Raw genomic sequence first — 13,441 nt, forward strand, 5'->3', positions numbered from 1 at the left:
ATATCATTATTGCCATTGTTCTTGTTCAAACCCTCATCCAAAGGGTTATTGATAGCTTCAAGCTTTTGAAGAGTAAAAGACCATTTTGACTCAATTACTTGTATCACTTTTTCTGGTGTTGCACCATATCTTGGCATGTTCATTGAATCCAATTTTTCTTCTTCAATCAAAGACCTTTCTGACCCAAGAGAGCATAGGAATAATGACACGATTTTTCTCGTCTTTGTCTTGATTTTTCTAGAAACTACCTCCATGATGTATCATGATATCAATTTCAGTCATCTACACAATCACAAAAGAGAGCATATAGCCTTAGAATAAAATTATGTATCATTAACATCATGAGTTAGAGACAAATATCATGCATTATACACTATTTTTTGTATACTTCATAAATGAAAACCAAAACCTAAAAAAATAGTTTAAAATTGCATAGTACTAACCCTATCAACATCATTTCCTATTCTATTCATAAAAAATAGAACACCCCTAAATCCCAGCCCAACGTATAAACAATCAATAAAACCCTAGAAAAAATAGTAGAAAAAAACATAATGGTTCTTCATTGACAAAAACACCGACACCATAGAGCACAATCATATATGCATTTCAAACTTTGAGTTAGTTTGAATTTATTTGCTATAGGAGAAATTGATTAATTTTACTAAATATATGTTTATCTCAAAAAATCCACCTTTTTCTTTCTCTAAATTTACGCCTTAAAATTATTAGTATAATTGGGTCATCTTTTAATTTATTTATTATAATTTTACTAACTTAGAAATCATCCATACAATATAAAAAAATAGTATAGAAAATCATCACAGCCACAAAAATGACATATTTTCTCTAGTCTTTAAAAAACCATTTTATACTTTTTTTCATTATAGACAAATCTTTAAACTAGTGATTAGTCATTAACTCCCAATCAATTAATATATAAAAAAGAAATATACAAGAAATAACTTTTAGTTACTCAATATTAATCATTTAGTCAATTGAAAATTGAAAATTAAAAATTTATAATTTGAAATTTAGAAATTAAAATAAACAAAATAATTTTAAAAAAATCGACTAATATTGGCAAAAAAAATTAATTACGAATTGGTTTGACAATTTTTATTTTTATGTTTTTTATATAAAAAATATAAAAAAATCATTCGTTCCAAAAAAACAGTATATATCAATGAAAAAAAAGGATGATGAATCTATTTTTGAATTTTTTTAAATAAATAAAATACATATTTAATTATCGAAATATATAATTTGGAGCTTTTTTATCGAAATGCATCGCATCTCTTATCTCGTTTACAGTATAAACGAAATAAGATAACACATATCTCGTTTAAACTTTAAATAAGATAAGGCCAAGAAAAAACAAAGCGTATATATCGTTTACACTGTAAACGAGATATATAAGAGAGTAATTATGACATTTATACTGTAAACAAGATTTTAGACAAATTTCTAGCAGCTATAAAAGGATGTGCAATATTTTGTATTCTTCATAAACATTTCACTACTTCTTTTCTACCTATTACTTCCGAAAATAAGCCAAAATGTCTAATAATAATGAATACTTGGTTGTAAGTGTGTATCCTAATTATCGTATGAGAAATAGTGATAATAGGGTGACATTTAAGTGTGAGAATCCCATTCTGTTGTGTACCTGGCCAGTAAGTTCATTGGCAGAATTGAAGAGTCTGATATTGGGTAGCGTCAGTAGTAGCGGGAGAAAAGAGATCGGAAGGGTGGGGTATAGGTTGCTAGCACAAATGAAAAATGGTGTTTTTCGGTTTCGTCTGTTTTGGCTCTATGAAGACAAACATGTGCGCCTGATGTTTGACATCCATGGAAGAATCATGGCGGAGCAAGTGATGGAGCTTTCTGCAGAGGTTAGCAACGTCAATGGTGGTGGATCTGGGTTGTCAGACTTCGTCCAGGATGACCCACCTCTCGCACCACCATCGATTCATGTTGGTAGTCCAATGAAAAACATGGAGGTCGACGAGGAGTATGTTACGGATAGCAACGAGAGCAGTTCCTTCGAGGATGATGACGAGGAAGAGTTTGTACCAGAGACCTCAGTTAAGGCATCACATAGATATCTTCTGCCTCCCTCACACCCAATTCCAGCCTTGTCATCTGTACCTAGTTACTACGATACATTGGATCTGGACGCGATGCATGAGAAAAACCCATTTTCCAAACGGATGAGGAAGATTACAACTTGGACGGTGGTGTGAAGTTTAGGGTTGGCCATAAATTCAAAAGCAGAGATGTAGTAATACAGGGTATGAAGAATTACAGTATTTGCAGAAGTGCTGAATACCGAATGGTGGAGTCAGATTGATTAAAGTACCATGTGCGTTGCCGACATGTAACAGACTACCCTTGAAATCTCCGTGTTGCTCTCCGACAGAATCTTGGATACTAGTAAGTTAAAGATTCATTGTGTTCTATATTTTCAGTTGTCATTGTTATGCTTGTTGAACCTATTTACCATTGTTATTCTATTTCGCTAGGGAGCTGCGTAGAGTGGGAGGAAGGCACACGTGTTTGGCACCCACAATATCGCAGGACCATCGACAATTGGACAGCAGTCTCATCTGCCGTGTCATCCTCCCGTTGATACAATCAAATCTGTCTGTCAGCATCTCAATCCTACAAGGTGCAGTTAGGTGGAGTTATCACTTCAAACCCTCATGTAGGAAGGCCTAGATGGCGAAGTAATATGCAATTGCACAGATATATAGGCATCCGCATCTTTTATCTCGGTTACAATGTAATGAAATAAGATAACACGTATCTCGTTTACACTGTAAACGAGATAAAAGCATTACACAACACATGTATAAACGTGATACGGCCACGTCGTCATATGCCTTTGATAAACTGCTATTTTACGATTTATTTTGTATTGAATTGAGTGGATTTTATCCATTGTTCTCACACTTATTCATATAATTCACATGTTTTACATTTTCCTTCCTAATTTTGTGATATGATTGATGTAATGTCATGAATTTTTTTTTAAAACCTTTTACATTTGATTTCTTTGATTACTATCCAACCCTCCAATTTTATCAAAATTCCTATACTACCCTTATTTCTTTTACCAAACCTTAACCCTAATTAACACCCAATTATCCCTTTACCCCAAAGAAACCCTAGCCCACTTTCTTTTTCAGCAACACACACACCCCTAACAGTAGCAGCTGGGAATGAAAGAAAAAAAAGAAGAAAGGAAGAGGGGAAGAAGGAAAGGGTGAGAGCAGAGGTGAAGGGAGACCAGTGAAGGAAAAAGAGAAGAGAGGGAGATCTGAGAGAGTGATATCTGAGAGAGAGAGAGAGAAAGGAGAATATGAAGCGGCGCTGGTGGGCCTCGTCGCCGCCGTCACTGCACTTGCCAAGTTGTCGTCGCATAGCCGTCGCCGCCACCACGCTCTGCCGCGTCACCGCCGAATTCACCAAGCCGCCATTGCACACCAGAGGAAAGAGAGATCGAGCAGAGAGAGAGCAGTGATGCTACCGTCGCTGTTGGGACTGTCGCGGTGGTTGCCGTCGTCACTGAAGGAGCTGTCGCTGAGCTGCTGGGTCGCCGCCGGAGGAGAACTCGTCGAAAAGCTGCTGTCCTATCAACTTTGGTATGTGCGCTGAGTAAAAGTATTTGCTTTATTGTTACCTGTTATTTCCCTTTAAATTTATTGCTTTCCTTTGATCAGCTGTTGTACTGAATTTGGACATTAATGAGAATTCAGAATTGTCAATAATTGAAAAAAATTATCAAGTCTTATTACATTTTTTCCATGTTTGGACAATATAATCAATGTAAACATAATACATAAGAGGAGTATAAATGGGTCAGTTTGGCACTTGATTTGCTATTGCTATAGAATATGTTGTTTAATGAATTCAACTATTGATCTGTCATTTTTGCTTTTGAACCTTGGTTTGTAATTGTCGCATCTAATTCAAAACACTTAAAAGAGAATCAGATAATTGTACCTTAATTTAGTTAGGACTTCATTCTATTTATATCTTAAATTCCTTCCCTCTCTCATCTAATTATGTCTCTTTAATTTATGAACAAAAGTATTTGATGTGGTTAAAATTTGACAAGTTGAGTTTGAAAACAATTGTATGTACAACTACATGTAGACTATAACAGCTTTGTGGATTGCCTAATCTTGTCCAAGTTGATTTAAAGTAGAATGATTTATTTGATTTTAATTCTTTCCTGCTATTTTAAACTTATCATTACATAAGATGATTTTTAAGAAGACATTCCGTAAATAAATTAAATGGTTCAATCTTCAAGTTGCCAAGCACTCATTAATCGAATTAACAGAATTATTTATAATTATATTAGCTCTAAAAATTTTATCTATTTTGCTCATTTGATTTTGTAGACCATGTGGATGATAGTATATGCAATCTACATGGAATATGTTTTTAATCGATGTGCATATAACGAATCTCATCATCTGAATTGACTATGTTTGTAAACATGGTAGTTCTAATGTGAAAAATCAGGAGGTTTTGAAGTAAGATCATATTTTTATTTGTATTTTCTGACTTTCTCTTGAAAATTATTATAGTAGTTGTATGCTATTTTTACTAGTTATATAATTGACCTCTTTTGTTGATGTCGTTCTATTGTTTCAGCAGTGCAAGCTATTTTTTTCTTGAGATGTGTTTTCTGAATAATTTTTTTTTGGAATATAATCTGATAGTAATGTGTTTGGCTTAGTACTTGAACACGACATGAGTTAAAATATCTAGCGTTGTCACATCTTGTGGTGTGGTTATTGAGCATGGTGCATATAAGGCTAGAAATTATAACATGTGAGAAATAGTTCTTTAAACTCCTTTCCTTTTATTTAAGTAATGGTAATCGTTAAGTTTGAGAATGTTAGGTATTCTTTTCGAGTTACTTTGTGTCGAAGTATGTGCTTTAATCGTGCCGCGTGATTTGACATATCCTTCATTCTTCTTTCATATCGGAAGTTCCTTATTTTAATTCTTATTGAAATGCGATTTGATTCTTTTTCTTCATCCCTTAAACATATCTCGGTCTGATCGTGCTGCTGGCCATCCTATAGATTATCGACAACATAGATGTTGACTTTGCTTTTCTCTACATGAACTATGTAACAACTTGATGTAAATCTGAACTTGCTTTGTTGTGATACATCATGTCTTGTAGTATTCTCCTAGAGTTCTTGTTCCGGATTTTTCTTTGAAAAAGTTTTGATTTTATTCTTCTTCTGCCTGATCTTGTCTCTAATCATTCTTTGAATTTTTTATAAGATAGCCCTAGATCTTGCCTGCACTTCCTTATATGGCTCAAGTAACTTCCTTATGTTGTTTGAGCCTGCTTATTTGCAATGCACCACTTATTCCTGTATTAACTTATAGGAGACCTTCACTCTGGAAATTTTTTTTCCTTCGAATACAACTCGATTCTCTTTCAACCACATTCTATTTGCTCATGCATATCCTTGCGTGATTGTGCACCTAGGTATCCTCTAAAATTCTTGAGGAAAAAAAACCCTTTACCCTAACCCCTATTAATCTTCAATTTATAAACCCTGCATCTTTTGTTTCAACTTAAATTTATTTGACGTGACAGCATTTATGCTTTTAATGATTCTCTCTTAGTTTTATCCATTGTTGATGGATGTCCTATTTGATTGTGTTCCTAATCATTCTCTTAAATCTTTGTGAATATTACCGTTGACTTTAGTGGCCATTTATTGTGAACTCCGTACTTCTTTGATTCAACATAAATTTGTTTTGACTTTATACACCATCTTTTTCTTTATAGTTCTATCGAAGTTTCTTGATTTAGATTTTTATTCCTTGCTAAGATGCGATTGATTTTCTTTTTGGCATGTTTCACTGTTTCTATATATCCTTGCTTAGTTGCGATCCTACGCATCCTTCTAAATTCTTTCGAACACTGTCCGTGATGTTTGTTCTCTTCCTAGTTTTGTATCCCATTGAGTAAATTCGAACTTGTTTCGATGTTACGTGCGATTACTAGATATAGCCAGCGATACGTTAGTTCTATGGAACATGAATTATGGACGCGGAATGTGAAATTTGTAAGTGTGCAACGTTACAAGAAATTGTGAAGATAAGTTATGCAGAAGTTTGGAAAGTTGAAATCCCAAATCTTGATGTGAGACCGGCTGCTACCATGGATATATTATATATGTGCAACAGAATAAGGAAATTATGAAGTGGGAGTTATTTGAGGAGAAAGTTAAGGAGATTTTAGTAAAAGTTGAAGAGCGCTATATGTGTTTCTTATCAAGGGAACAAGGGTGTGTGTGAATATTAACCACGTCTTTTTGACACAAACCTATTTTGTAACGTTTGCATCACTTTATACTTCTTCTCATGTTTAATAGTGTGATAAAACCTTGTAATCTTTTGCATCAGGCCTATTTTCTGGCTTCTATTTCTATTCACATTTTTTTTCTTATATTCATGCCATATGGTATTTGAAATTGTATATGCTAAAACTATTTGTTTTTTTTTAAGGTGTGCAAAAGTAAAGCTGGTATAGATCTTTTCCATCTTATATCAATTTTCGAGAACAAAAATTTTTGTAAGGAGGGTAGAATGTAATGTCCTGAATTTTTTTTAAAACCTTTTACATTTGATTTCTTTGATTACTACCTAACCCTCCAATTTTATCAAAATTCCTATACTACCCTTATTTCTTTTACCAAACCTTAACCCTAATTAACACCCAATTATCCCTTTACCCCAAAGAAACCCTAGCTCCCTTTCTTTTTTAGCAACACACACACCCCTAACAGTAGCAGCTGGGAATGAAAGAAAAAAAAAGAAGAAAGGAAGATGGGAATAAGGAAAGGGTGAGAGCAGAGGTGAAGGGAGACCAGTGAAGGAAAAAGAGAAGAGAGGGATATCTGAGAGAGTGATATCTGAGAGAGAGAAAGAAAGGAGAAGATGCAGCGGGGCTAGTGGGCCTCGTCACCGCCGTCACCGCACTTGCCAAGTTGTCGTCGCATAGCCGTCGCCGCCACCACGCTCTGCTGCGTCACCGCCGAATTCGCCAAGCCACCGTTGCACACCAGAGGAAAGAGAGATCGAGTAGGGAGAGAGAGTAGTGACGCTACTGTCGCTGTTGGGGCTATCGCGGTGGTTGCCGTCGTCACTGAAGGAGCTCGTCGCTGAGCTGCTGGGTCGCTGCCGGAGGAGAACTCGTCGAAAAGCTGCTGTCCTATCCGGCCGTGCTCTATCCTCCATTCTTCCTCCACTGGTTTCGCCATTATCTTTGCCCTTTGAAAACGTCGTAGGAAGGGTTTCACACTTCTGTCAGTTCTGTTTCACCACCGTTCTAGCCTGGTTAGTGGTTGTTCTGTTTTGTTTCCGTTTCTGCTACTGTTTTACCACAGTTGTTGATGTTGTCGTCGTTGCTCTGCTTTTAGCCGTTCGTCACTTCTGTCCTGTTGTGCCTTTGTTCGCTGTTTTGCTTGCCTATTGGAGCTGCTGCTGCTGCCTCCGTCCAAATTTTTTTGCTCTTCTGTACCCTTTAGTTTGGTGCCCTGGGTTTGGTATCTTCAGTCCTTTGAGACTAAGTTGTGAGTAGGCTTTACATTTATAATTATTTGGCTTTACATCTATAATTATTTTGATATATGCTGCTTGAATTTATGACTATACTTACAAGTTATTAACAAAGGATTTAAACTTGATTTTAATACTGGATTTATTAGAACTAAATATTACTTTTGTGAAATTCGAATTTTTAATCTGCACATGAGACTATATACATGTTTGATGAAGTTTTGTATTATTTTAGAATATTTGATTTTATTGAATACGTGCTTTTGAAACATTAAAGTATTGTGAATAATCACTCATATACCATGAATTTGTAAAGTATATTTGACATTTCATATGATTGAAAAGGATTTTTGATAAGAAAGTATTATTTAGTTTGATTTGATACTATATATATTTGAAAGATCAAAGATTGGTTGTATTTGAAATTATATGTTTTGAATTGGTTTGGGAGGCTCGTATTAGAAAACCGTAGCTAACGGCGGTTATGACGTTAACCTAGATGCATCTGGCTCAGACCTCAGCTAGCAGGGGCATTTCTAGCCTAACGTGTAGGCCACACATTGGATCTGTTATTCGGTACGGACACACTAGAGGAAAGGGCTACCCTTAGAGGTGGAGCCACCCCAAGTATGGACTATTTGATTTGATTTCTGTATGAGAACTCCCTTATTGATTCACTTATTCATATAAATTATTATTTTCTAACTAAAATTATTTTCATAATAATGTTTAGATGGTCTCATGTGAATTATAGATGTACTGTCTAATCACTGAGTTGCAAAACTCACCCCTTTTTAAAAAATATTTTTCAGGAATAAGTATTTGATTATGTGAGCCTTTCTATTCAAGAGTAATGATCTGCAATGGGTTCTATTCCTTGTTGAGTTCTTAGACGTCATCTGCTCCATATGTCACAGGCAGGATCCATCTATATTTATTTATTTTATTTTTGTTAAATTATGTAATTATTCATTCTAGAAAGTGTAAATTTATCAAAAATTATTTGTAATCTTTTTATTTATCTTATATTCAAATCTGTTAGACTTGCTAGGAAACTCTTTTTCCTGAGCGCCAGTCATGGTTCATTTTGGGCTGTGACAATTGACAACATACTTCTTTGGCCTTAAATTTGCTAATTTTAATCCTCTCTTATTACCATTCTATGCCGTGATATGTGTGTTAAGTGTTTTTAGGTTTTATAGGGAAGGAATGGCTTAGAGGATGGAAAGAAAGCATGCAAAAGTGGAAGGAACACAAGAAAGTGGAGTTTTGAGAAGCTGGCAGCGACGCGTATGCGTGACCAAGATTTTGTCAAGCGACGCATACGCGTGGGCAAAACGTCACGTGCTACAGATATCAGAAAATATTGGGGGCAATTTCTGGGCTATTTTTGGCCCAGTTCCAAGCCCAAAAACACATATTAGAGGCTGCAGAGTGGGGGATCACTCATACACACTTTCATTCATATTAGTTAGGTTTAGATGTAGTTTTCTATAGAGATAAGCTCTCTCTTCTCTCTAGGTTTTAGGATTTTTAGGTTTATTTCTTCTCAATTTCAGATTTCTACCTTGCTTTAATTTAGACTTCTTCTACTTTTATTTGTTCTATTACTTTAGTTAATATACTTCTCTTATTGATTCCTTTATTTTGTTAATTTAGTTTATGAACTCATGTGTTACTCTCAACTTTCATTAATGCAATTTATGTTTCATGTTTCTTATTGTTCAATTGTTTTGTTATTGTTATTTCCTTGCTTTGGTAGTCTTAGAATTTCTTATGTCTTGTCAATTTTCTATGTTTCTACTTTACGCCTTCCAAGTGTTTGATAAAATGCTTGGTTGGATTTTTAATTAGATTTTCATGTTCTTAACTTGGATTGATTAATTAGAGATTCTTGAGTTATCAAAACTCTTTTGTTGATTGGTGATTGAGAATTGCTAGTTGGCTTAGGCTTCACTAAATCTAATCTTTGATTAGGACTTGTGAACTTAAGTTGATTTTGCTCACTTGACTTTCCTTCATTGTTAGAGGTTAACTAAGTGAGAGCAAAAGGCAATTACCATCACAATTGATGATGATAATAAGGATAGGAATTCTAATTCTCAATCCTTGTTAGAACTTTTCTTAGTTGTTATTTTACTTCCTTATTATTTACGTTACTTGTTCCTTATTTCAAAAACCCAAAAATATACTTTTCCATAACTAATTATAAGTACACTTCCCTGCAATTCCTTGAGAGACGACCCGAGGTTTAAATAATTCGGTTAATTTTATTAGGTTTGCTTAAGTGACAAACAATTTAAATATTGATTGAGGTTTAATTGTTGGTTTAGAACTATACTTGCAACGTAATTTTTTTGTGAAAATATTTACCGACATTTTTCCTCCATCAAATTTTTGGCGCCATTGCCGGGGAATTGCAAATGTGTGCCTTATTATTGGTTATTATGAATATTGTAAATATGTTTGTCTCTTCGTTTCTTTGTTAGTTGTTTCTAGTTTTAGGAGTTTATTTTCATTATTTCTTATTATTTTTTGTTTTTGTTTTCTTTTGTTACCATGAGTTCTCACTTTTTTTTTTCTATGAGTTTGGTTACAATTATGTTGTAGGAAGTGGAGATTACAATGAAGGCTTGCATCAAGGATGAAACAATCAAAGATGGGAGGAGCTTCAAGAATTTGATCAACCCTCTTGGCAACAACCCCCTCTAATGTGCTATGAGCAACAACCATTCTATGATGCATACCAAGATAATGGTTATGGTGGACCTCTTTGTGACAATCAACAACCTCCACCATATACCTGTGAACCCCTTCCTCAATATAGCCCTCAACCACCATACTCACAAGCCCCGTTTTACCAAACACCCTCATATGATCCTAACCCATATCCACCATACCAACCACCTTATGAGCTATATGAACCACTCATAGAGCCACCCCAATTCCAACACAATTACTCCCAAGAACCACCACCTCCATATACACCATGTCCATATCCATCATTCCAAGAGCCATATGATCCTAATTATGATAGCCAAGCGGAACAAGAGCCATGGGATCATTTGAAGGAAGCCATGGATCGACTTCAAGCAACCATCCATCAAATAGAGCGAGAGGAAAGCCAAAAAGCACATGAAGCTCTCATGGCTAACAAATCTCAACTTGAGGATAAGGGACTTGAGTATGTTGTGCAACAAGTAGAAATGATGGAGAGTGTTAAACTGCCACATCCTTACCATGATGAACCACCTTCCTATTGTGAGCCATTTCTCTCATATAATGAGCCCTCCTACCCACCCCAAGTCCTAATAGATGATTTTTTTCACTTTTCTACTTTAAGAGCAAAGAGAGATGCAGCAGACGACACTAGAGTTCATAGCTACCTTAACTGAGGTAGTAGGTAATTTAGCTTCACTGCATTTTAACACTCAAGGTACTCCCATGACCGCATGTGAAGAATCTAATGAGGAGCGTAGTATGAAGGAGAAGTTAGAAACTCTTGTGGAAAATGAGAAATGTGATTTTGTACTAGAAAAATTGGAGAAAGCCATAATAGTTGAAGAGGAAGAAGTGGTTGAAGACTTAGGAAATGTTGAACCTCCATGGGAATCCAGAGTTGTAGAGTATTCCTCCAAGAAGCTTGAAAGTGATGTTGAGGAGGCTAGCGCACAACCTCCAAGGTATATTTCCTATGTAGAATTAGACAGAATAGATTAAGAGGCAAGCTCCTTTAGTGATGATAATCATGAATCAAGCCCTCCTAGTGATGAATCCGCATCCACAAAAGAACTCCTTGAGTTAGAAGAGCCTTCTCCCGATGAAATTGAAAGCAACATTGAGGTGGAAGCCCTTTGGCAAGGTTGGACGGGAGTTGAATATGCTTTGTCAAGATCGTTGGAGATTTCTCTACCTAGGCTGCCATCTACTCCTTCATTTGAGTGGGTAAAACTGATTTCCATTAGTTTTATTGTCCTACTTGAGTATGGTATCCTTCAAACGGATGGCCAACTTAGGAGGCTTTATGGAATAAAGCGTAAGAGAAGGATGTTTAGTGGTTGGAGTTGCAAATCAAGACTCATCAAGTTTGATATTTCAAGAGCTAGATGCAAGGGTTGGACCGGTGATCACTTGGTTAGGTCTAAGAGAAGAGTTTGGTACCTCATTGAGAATTCAGATTGCTTGCCACCCGATTGGAACAATGCTGATCCACTTAAAGACGGGTGTAGAAACAAGATTTGGGATCCAAGCATACAAGAGAATTAACTTTGGGAGCTCAAAGCTTGTGAAGAACTTCCTCGAGGCTTGGTGAATTCACTTGGAAATGTTGGAGCTTATTGGAAATCCAAGCATTGGTGAAGTTCAAGATGAGTTCAAGCACAAGCCACCATGACAAGGAGCTCACCAAATGTCCAACTTAAGGACTTTAACTAAAAGTGCTAGGTGGGAGATGATGGTAATCAGTGGCTAAGAGAAGGGGGTTGAATCTTTAACCCCTTTTTTGCTGAGTGGTACTTTCTGCCTTTCGAAATAGCTTCAGGAGATTTTTTTCTTTTTGTCTCGTAACTAGTCAAAAGACATTTTCTTTTTGTCTCGTAACCAGTTAGGAGATAATTTTCAATTTTGTCTCCTACGCAATAGAAATAGAAATGGAGTAGAAGAGAGAGAGAGAACCACACCAAGAAGTATCCTGATTCAGCTGCTAACTGCAATGCAGCCTACATCTAGTCTCCATTACAACAATGATGGAATTTCACTATAATCATCTTGATTACAAACACCAATTCTCCCTAGGAACTACCCTTTCTATCTGGGACTAACCCTTTGAGCGCTGAGCGGTTCGGCCAGAAGGATGAGGAGTTGATCGCTGTGGAGGTGAAGGAGGTGGAGAGGATTGTGACGCTTCTTCTTCTTCGAACATAGGCTTTTTCTCTTTTTCAACCTTCTTGCAAGGAGAGATACGTTGATGAATCACTTTCTTTCTCATTGATGCAGTTGAGTGTGAAGAAGGGGATGAAGATAAAGCAGAATGTATATGAATATGGGTGTGAGTCTAGGGAGTAGAGGAGGATGGAGGAATTTTGAAAGAAAGGGTTCGGTTGCTTCTTCTAGTAGCCAACTTCTTTCTTATGTTGTAAGTGGAAAAAGTAGAGAGTAAGAAGATGAAGAGATGACCAAAGGGATTGGAATGTGGAGAGAGGTTACAATCGCATTAAATGCTTAGTGGAGAGATGATTATTAGAATAATGGGTATTTGATGAAACGGTTATCCATCAAGAAAATTTTAAAATTAAAAAAGTAACTGAAAGATCTTTTCCTTGAATCAAGGGAGAGAGTAGAGGAAAGGATTTTGATTTGACATTAACTCCCCCTATAAAGATATGATGTGATAACCTCCATAAATTATTTTAAAAAAGTGTGATGAAGAACTTAAATAGGCCAGAGTCATGGAGTGGGTCAAAAGAGTTTGGTTGGGCTCAAGTTTAAAAACACCAATGTTCAGTCTCCCCCTTGCTTTATAGCTTGTTCATCACATACCCAGATTTGCCTCCTTGCTTCCTACGAGATAAAAACAAACAGAATTATTAAAATCACAATTTTTCAACAGAGCTCAAATTTAACATTCCCAAACTGTTCCTTAATGAACAGAACCTATCTTCACACAAAGGTTTAGTGAATATATCAGCAAGTTGTTCTTCGGATTTCACAAATTGAATATCAATAGTACCTTTTTGCACATGTTCTCTAATAAAATAATATCTAACTTCAATGTGCTTAGTTTTAGAGTGCAGAACAGGATTTTTAGAAATGTTAATTGCACTCATATTATCAAAAA

Source organism: Arachis hypogaea, chromosome 6 (assembly GCF_003086295.3).
Source record: "Arachis hypogaea cultivar Tifrunner chromosome 6, arahy.Tifrunner.gnm2.J5K5, whole genome shotgun sequence".
In the NCBI taxonomy this organism is placed as follows: Eukaryota; Viridiplantae; Streptophyta; class Magnoliopsida; order Fabales; family Fabaceae; genus Arachis; species Arachis hypogaea.